The sequence below is a fragment of the Malaclemys terrapin genome, chromosome 7 (assembly GCF_027887155.1).
Source record: "Malaclemys terrapin pileata isolate rMalTer1 chromosome 7, rMalTer1.hap1, whole genome shotgun sequence".
In the NCBI taxonomy this organism is placed as follows: Eukaryota; Metazoa; Chordata; order Testudines; family Emydidae; genus Malaclemys; species Malaclemys terrapin.
In genome coordinates this window covers 20,227,633-20,233,632 of record NC_071511.1, presented here as the reverse complement: position 1 = coordinate 20,233,632, position 6,000 = coordinate 20,227,633, and the positions used below count along the sequence as shown (strand labels likewise).

The 6,000-nt window shown below is 43.1% G+C and overlaps 1 protein-coding gene across 3 annotated transcripts in view; it reads left to right on the top strand.

Annotated features, from left to right (window-relative positions):
* The first annotated feature begins 383 nt into the window (after nt 1–383).
* The window catches only part of SLC6A6 (solute carrier family 6 member 6), a 77,387-nt gene continuing 71,770 nt past the window's right edge, over nt 384–6,000 (top strand). For all 3 annotated transcript variants that reach the window (XM_054034731.1, XM_054034730.1, XM_054034729.1), the window contains exon 1: nt 384–579. The gene's annotated coding sequence lies outside the window, so the exon portion shown is untranslated. The remainder of the gene's footprint in view (nt 580–6,000) is intronic.

Here is a 6,000-nt window from a genome sequence, read left to right as displayed (position 1 = left end):
ACATGGCGCCGCTGTTTGGGCCGCGCTGCTCTCAGTTACACCCCTGTCAATCCGGAGTGACTCCAGCGGGGGCGGGAGTGATGCGCGGAAGTGGGGGGGGGGAGCAGCCTGCGGAGGGAGAAAAGGGGGGGCTACCCCAGCAGCGGGGAAAGCTTCCACTTTCCCTTTCGCCGAGCTCAGCCTCGTGTCCGCACTCAGCCTCCCTGCAGCAGCTGCCGTCCCCCCTCCTCCCTGCCCCCGGCCCCGCTGGCCGCTGCCCCTCCCCGGAGCTGAGCCGGCTGCCTGCCAGCCCAGGCTCCCGGGCTGTGTGTCTGAAGCGTGGCCCCTCCTTCCCCCCACCCCTTCCTCTAGCACCCCCGCCCCTCCACCAAAGAAGAGGCTGAGCCGGTGTTTTTCCACTCAGCAGGATGGGTGATGCTCAACGCTCCCTCATTAGACAACAGAGACGAGAGGTCAGGAAGAAAGCGCTTATAAATCACCCCTTCCTCCCTCGCAGCCCGGCTAGTCGGGCGGTACCTTTCCCCAGGACACACCGGGCAGACGCCTAGAGCCCTGGCCAGCCACCTGAACCCGCAGCAGGTAAGATCCCCTCTCTATTGTCTGCCAGACAGGGAGAGAGCCTCGAGATCTGGGCGCTCGGAGGGAGAAGGGGAAGGAACAAAGAAGGAGCTGTGGGGAGGCAGCGAGGTTTTCGGCTTTGCCGAAGAAGATCTGCCAGGCAGGAGAGGGAACGGGGGAGGACTAATTGCTGCTTTTCTCTTGTTCCTACGTGAAGATGGCAAAGAAAGGACCCACCGGAGGCACGAGAGAAGGGCGGGGGGCATTGCCTTGGTTGATCCACGCTGCAAATGTCTCCTCTATGCTCAGGGTCTGTTTCCCTCCTGCCCCCCCAAGCCCCATATTTTTGCTGGGTTTTGCCGTATCCTGTGCGAGATAGATTGCAGCGGGCTGTTGGCTTTGCCTTTTGATCGCGCGGGCCAATAGTGCCGTTTCTTCCTTTTCAAGTCCCTTAAAAAAAAACAACACCTCTACCTATATTTAATTGCTGTCTAGGCTCCCGTGTGGTTTCTCGAGCAGCTATTTCCATCTTGCCCTCCGTACATGCTCCACCACCTTGTGTTAACTTTTTTTCAGATAACAGTTTGCAGTGTGAAATTAACCACTTGCTTGGCAGCTCTCCAACTGTTAAAAGTACATTTCTTCTCTCCCCCCCCCCCCCGCTGTTTCCCCCCCGTGAAAAATGCAACATATTTTTGAAGGCTGTATGCAAACCAACAGTCAGGTCCAATTGAAAGACCAATACAGCCAGTGCTGCTGCAGCTGCTGCTGCTACTAATGGATCCGACTGGGGTCTGACATTCTTTTCTTCAGAGGCAGTTCAAGTTTCCATAAGTGTCAGAACTTAGTGGATCAAGATTCGGATTTCAGTTACCTTGGTGTCAAAAAAAATAAATCTGGATTCACATCAGTGTGAATTGGATCAGAATTTGGCCCAGTGAATTTAAGGTGATGAATATTCAGTGGTGTATGATAATGTAACAAAAGACAGACTCTGGAGACGGCTCTAAGTTTCCATATATGAAGATAAGGGGTGTGTGTGGGGGGGAGTTAATTTGCATTCACACAGAAGATAAAACATGCATAAAAAGATGGAGAATTCAGAATGTATTAACCTATTTATACTTCCTCATTTGTGAGAGGTGAACAAATATCTTTTTCTTTGAGAATTACTTTTTGCCTTCAAAGTGACAAAATTCTTACACTTATATAAGTTCTGAAATCTTGTTTCTTCTCTTTATTATTATTTTTTAAATGACAAATGAAAACAGAGTGGGAAAACAGACGTTCAGAAACAAGTTTGAAGAAACATGACAACACATTTGAAAGATTTTTATATTTCAGGACAGTTCATGCCAAGGTGTAGAGAGGCTTTTTTTTGGTTAGTTCCCATTTTTTAACCGTATTGGGAAAGGCATTAAGAAAATGCGCCAAGAAGAACTGGTTGTGTTTATAGTGCTATTTTGGTAACCACTGTATCTTTTTGCTTATACGTCAAAATGTGTCAAGTGTCGGACCAACAAAAAGTGGAGCTGTATTGTACAGGAGACATGGAGTTAGTCGTAATTTGGTACTTGGATGACAGTTGCTACCAGTTTAGATTCTATGGCTTTAGCACTGTAAGGGAATCAACCCAATAAAACTTGGTGTTGTGGAATGTTGAGGAGAGAGACTTCGGGCAAAACTTTTGCAGTTTTGGCATATGGATTTGTTACTTCTAGATTTGAATTCAAGCAGAATTGACCAACTCTTTTTGGCCCAGTTTATCTCCAAAGAAGTATTATGGAAAAATTTTCCCGGGGGATGTTGGTGGAAGATCATTTCCTTTTACAGAAGTGTACAGTATGGTCGTGGCTTGAGAGGGAGATTTTAGTTTTTACAAGGGATAGCTACCGTACTAATAATGCCATTTGCCTCCAATATCAGGGCACAAGTTGAGGGTGAATTATATGTGTCTGTAGGGAGGATACCTTTAGTAAACAAGGGTGAGTAAATGTTAGCTAGTACCTGTGAAACATTCAGAGATAGCCCCTCTCTCACTTTGGTCTTTATCTACTTTTTTGTTCACCCCCCCCATCTCACCTTTTCCATCTTCACTACTCTCTTCATCTCTCTCATTCTCTTCCACCTTCTCTCCCTTATGGTTCATATTCTCTTTAGGCTGCAGCCAGTAGGGGGGTGGTGACATAGTTTCTCTGTGTCTTCGCAGGCAGATGGAACTATGACACTCCAGCCATTAGAGGGCAGGATATGGAGGACAGGCAGACTTAAAGTGATATATCAGTGATACTCAGACTGAAGCTCCTGAGTTGAAAGTGGCGCTTTACTGTGTTTCCTGTGGCTCTTTACAACACATGATATTAAAACACTGTGTAATTTAATTATTAACCAAACGAAGTTATTAACCAGTCAGGATGTTTTTACTGTGTTATTAACCGGTTGTAGTTGATAAAATAATAATATTTGGCCAGTCATTTTGCTGTGAGAATTATATACACCTCTACCCCGATATAATGCGACCTGATATAACACGAATTCGGATATAACGTGGTAAAGCAGTGCTCCGGGGGGAAGGGGGGGGCGGGGCTGCGCGCTCCGGCGGATCAAAGCAAGTTCGATATAACGCAGTTTCACCTATAACGCGGTAAGATTTTTTTGGCTCCCGAGGACAGCGTTATATCAGGGTAGAGGTGTATATATAATTATCGCAGCAAAATGACTGGCCTATAAATTCATATTTAAACAGTAGGACAGGGGAAATATTTAGTGTATATATATATCTCCCCTGTCCTACTGTTTAAATATGAATATTTAGCACTATAGTAAATTAAACAATGAATTCACATTACTGTGGCTCTTTTGAGTAATATTGATCGCTAATTTGGGTAGTGAACCACTGAGGTCTGAGTATCTCTGTACTATAATATAGATGGGGAGAGAATGGAAAGGCAAGGGAATTCTTTTTTAATTTTTAAATTTCTGTTGTTTTCCATTTACCAATCTGCATTTTCCAGTGTGTAGTGTCAGACAACTGGCTTCAAAATCCTCTACCTACCTGCTGCTTAACGTGTGCCGTGCTATGGCACTATATAAAGAGCAGTAAACCCCAGCAATCTGGAGGCATTAAGGAGATGGACAGATGGGTGGAAGTGCTTGTCTAAAGATGCCCTTCTTTGGTTTTAGGGATATCAGGCCAGATTCTGGTGTAAATCTGGAATAATTCTCCAGATGTTAATGTACACTAATGTAATGGAGGACAGAATTTGGCCCTTCAATTTAGTTGGCAGCCATTAGTTTATGCATTTTTATATTTTTGATGGTTTGAGATTATTTTTTTAAATGGCGCAGTGCGTGAGTTGAGGTCTCCAGGATGTTTGAAATCATGTATGAACAAGAGGTGCAGCACTGCTGTGGAAAAATACAAAGAAACCTTAGACTAGTTTACTGTTTGTGCATGATGTTTGAGAAGTTCTGCCTGCCAGAATTTGATTGCTTCAGTAGGGTTCTTCATAGTGACTTGTTTTACAGCTAAAACTGGGGAGAATTTCAAGGATTAATTTCCTAATTTGTAATCTGAATACCAAAAAGCCTAGTGATTTGCACTTAAAGCCTCCTTTCCACTTGGGGATGCATTTCCAAAGAGGCTTGTAACTGAGCAAGTCCTATGGATTATAGCGCGGTTAGAAAACCCCATATAGTGCTTTGCAGCAACACTCCCCTCATAGCCTAATTGTTTTGTGCTATGTGTGCTTTCCGTAGCAAGGAGGTGTTCCATTCTGTGTCTTTGTAACTTTGGCTGTTCCGACTTGGCTCTGCACTGAAAGTGTAATCTGCATTTTGCACCCAAATGCACCAGCAGAGCCAACTGAGGGTATAAATTGTGTGGCAGAGAAGTGTAAACCCTAAAGGAAAGCTAAGCCATCATTGCACAGAGAACTGAATTTAGGGTAAACCAAAGTCTTTTCACTTTACTGAAGCATCCTGAATTTTCAATTTAGTACAATGGCAGAACTGTTTAAACCCCAAACAATCACATTTTATTTCATTAAGCTTTCCCTCCTCCGAGCATAACAATATAATCTTTCAGTCTTCCAAATCTTTATTTTCCTATAGATTATTTGCTCTACAGCGTCATTACATGTACCATAGTGGAAGCACTTTGGGGAGAAAAGCTTAATTGTTTTCTTATTCTATTGGATCTGACAATATCTTGTTTAAAGAAATGAGTGCGGTAAAGGAAATCACTATCTGATGAAATATACTGATAGGAAATCGTGCGTACAGAATGTAGGTTAGGGTCAGTTCCATTGCTAAAGCTCTTTCTGTCCATAGCAAATAATAATGCTGTCAACCCTAGCATTGTTTTGGAAAGCCCTTTGTTTCCAAAATTAAAAAAAACCTTACAGTATTCTGCAGTAATAGTGGGTTCAGAACACTGGATCTTTGGACTGAGGTCTGTAGTATATTTTTAAAAAATGAGGCAAACAACATAGTCACCTTCATTTAATTTTTAACTTCAGATATATAAAAATAAGTAGTCTCTGAGCCTTCTCCTGTGTCTGTGATTTCCCCAAGAGCACTAAAACACCCTTTGGCTGTTTCTACTAACAGGGTGGATTTGGTGAAATGAAGAATTGGTAGCACAGTATAGCACCAGGTACTGCTTTTAGTCAGTGCAAGCTCCACATCACACCCCTCTGCCAATGCTCCCCAGTTCTCATCTCCAGCACCCCCTGTTATTCCATTGCTGTCCTTTCCTTCCCAGTCTGCCAGCACACCTCAATCCTGACCTGACGCACCTGAACCAATACCAAACAGGGGCTCTATACAGCTGTGCCATGCTCTGTAGTGTTTTTAGAATGTAGACAAATGACTCCATAAAGATATTTTTGCTTTCTTAAGAACACTTCAGTTCAGTTTGAAACATGCAACAACTAAAGATGAATGTGCAAGTTGGAGGAGTTACAGCTTTTTAAAAGTAATACCTTATCTGATTCATCACCCTAATCAATTGTAGATGCTTTAAAATTACAGTTTTGAATAGATTACAATGGGAGATTAGTGATGAAAAAAGTCAAATGCACTAACCTGTATTTATGCTACAGGATGGCTTTTAAAATGTAATCCCGTAGTGCCATCATTTAAGCACTCCATACAGCAAATTCCCACTTAACTCCAGTGGCACTTGGTATAGTCCATTTATAGGAATGATTCCCCAGTTGTTTGGAAGGAAAGTCAGAGTATGAAGTTGTCATTTCTATGTTCATTGAAGTTCTCCCCATAAATGTATGTTGGGATAGGTTAAACTAAAAGCTAGAGCCCCTGCTGGTGTAAATCACTGTAGCTCCACTGATTGAGTTGTTATACCTGCTTAGGATCTGACCCAAAGCATTTTTATCCGTTCAAAGAGAGAATGTAAACGCTAAGCTCTGGCCATTATTG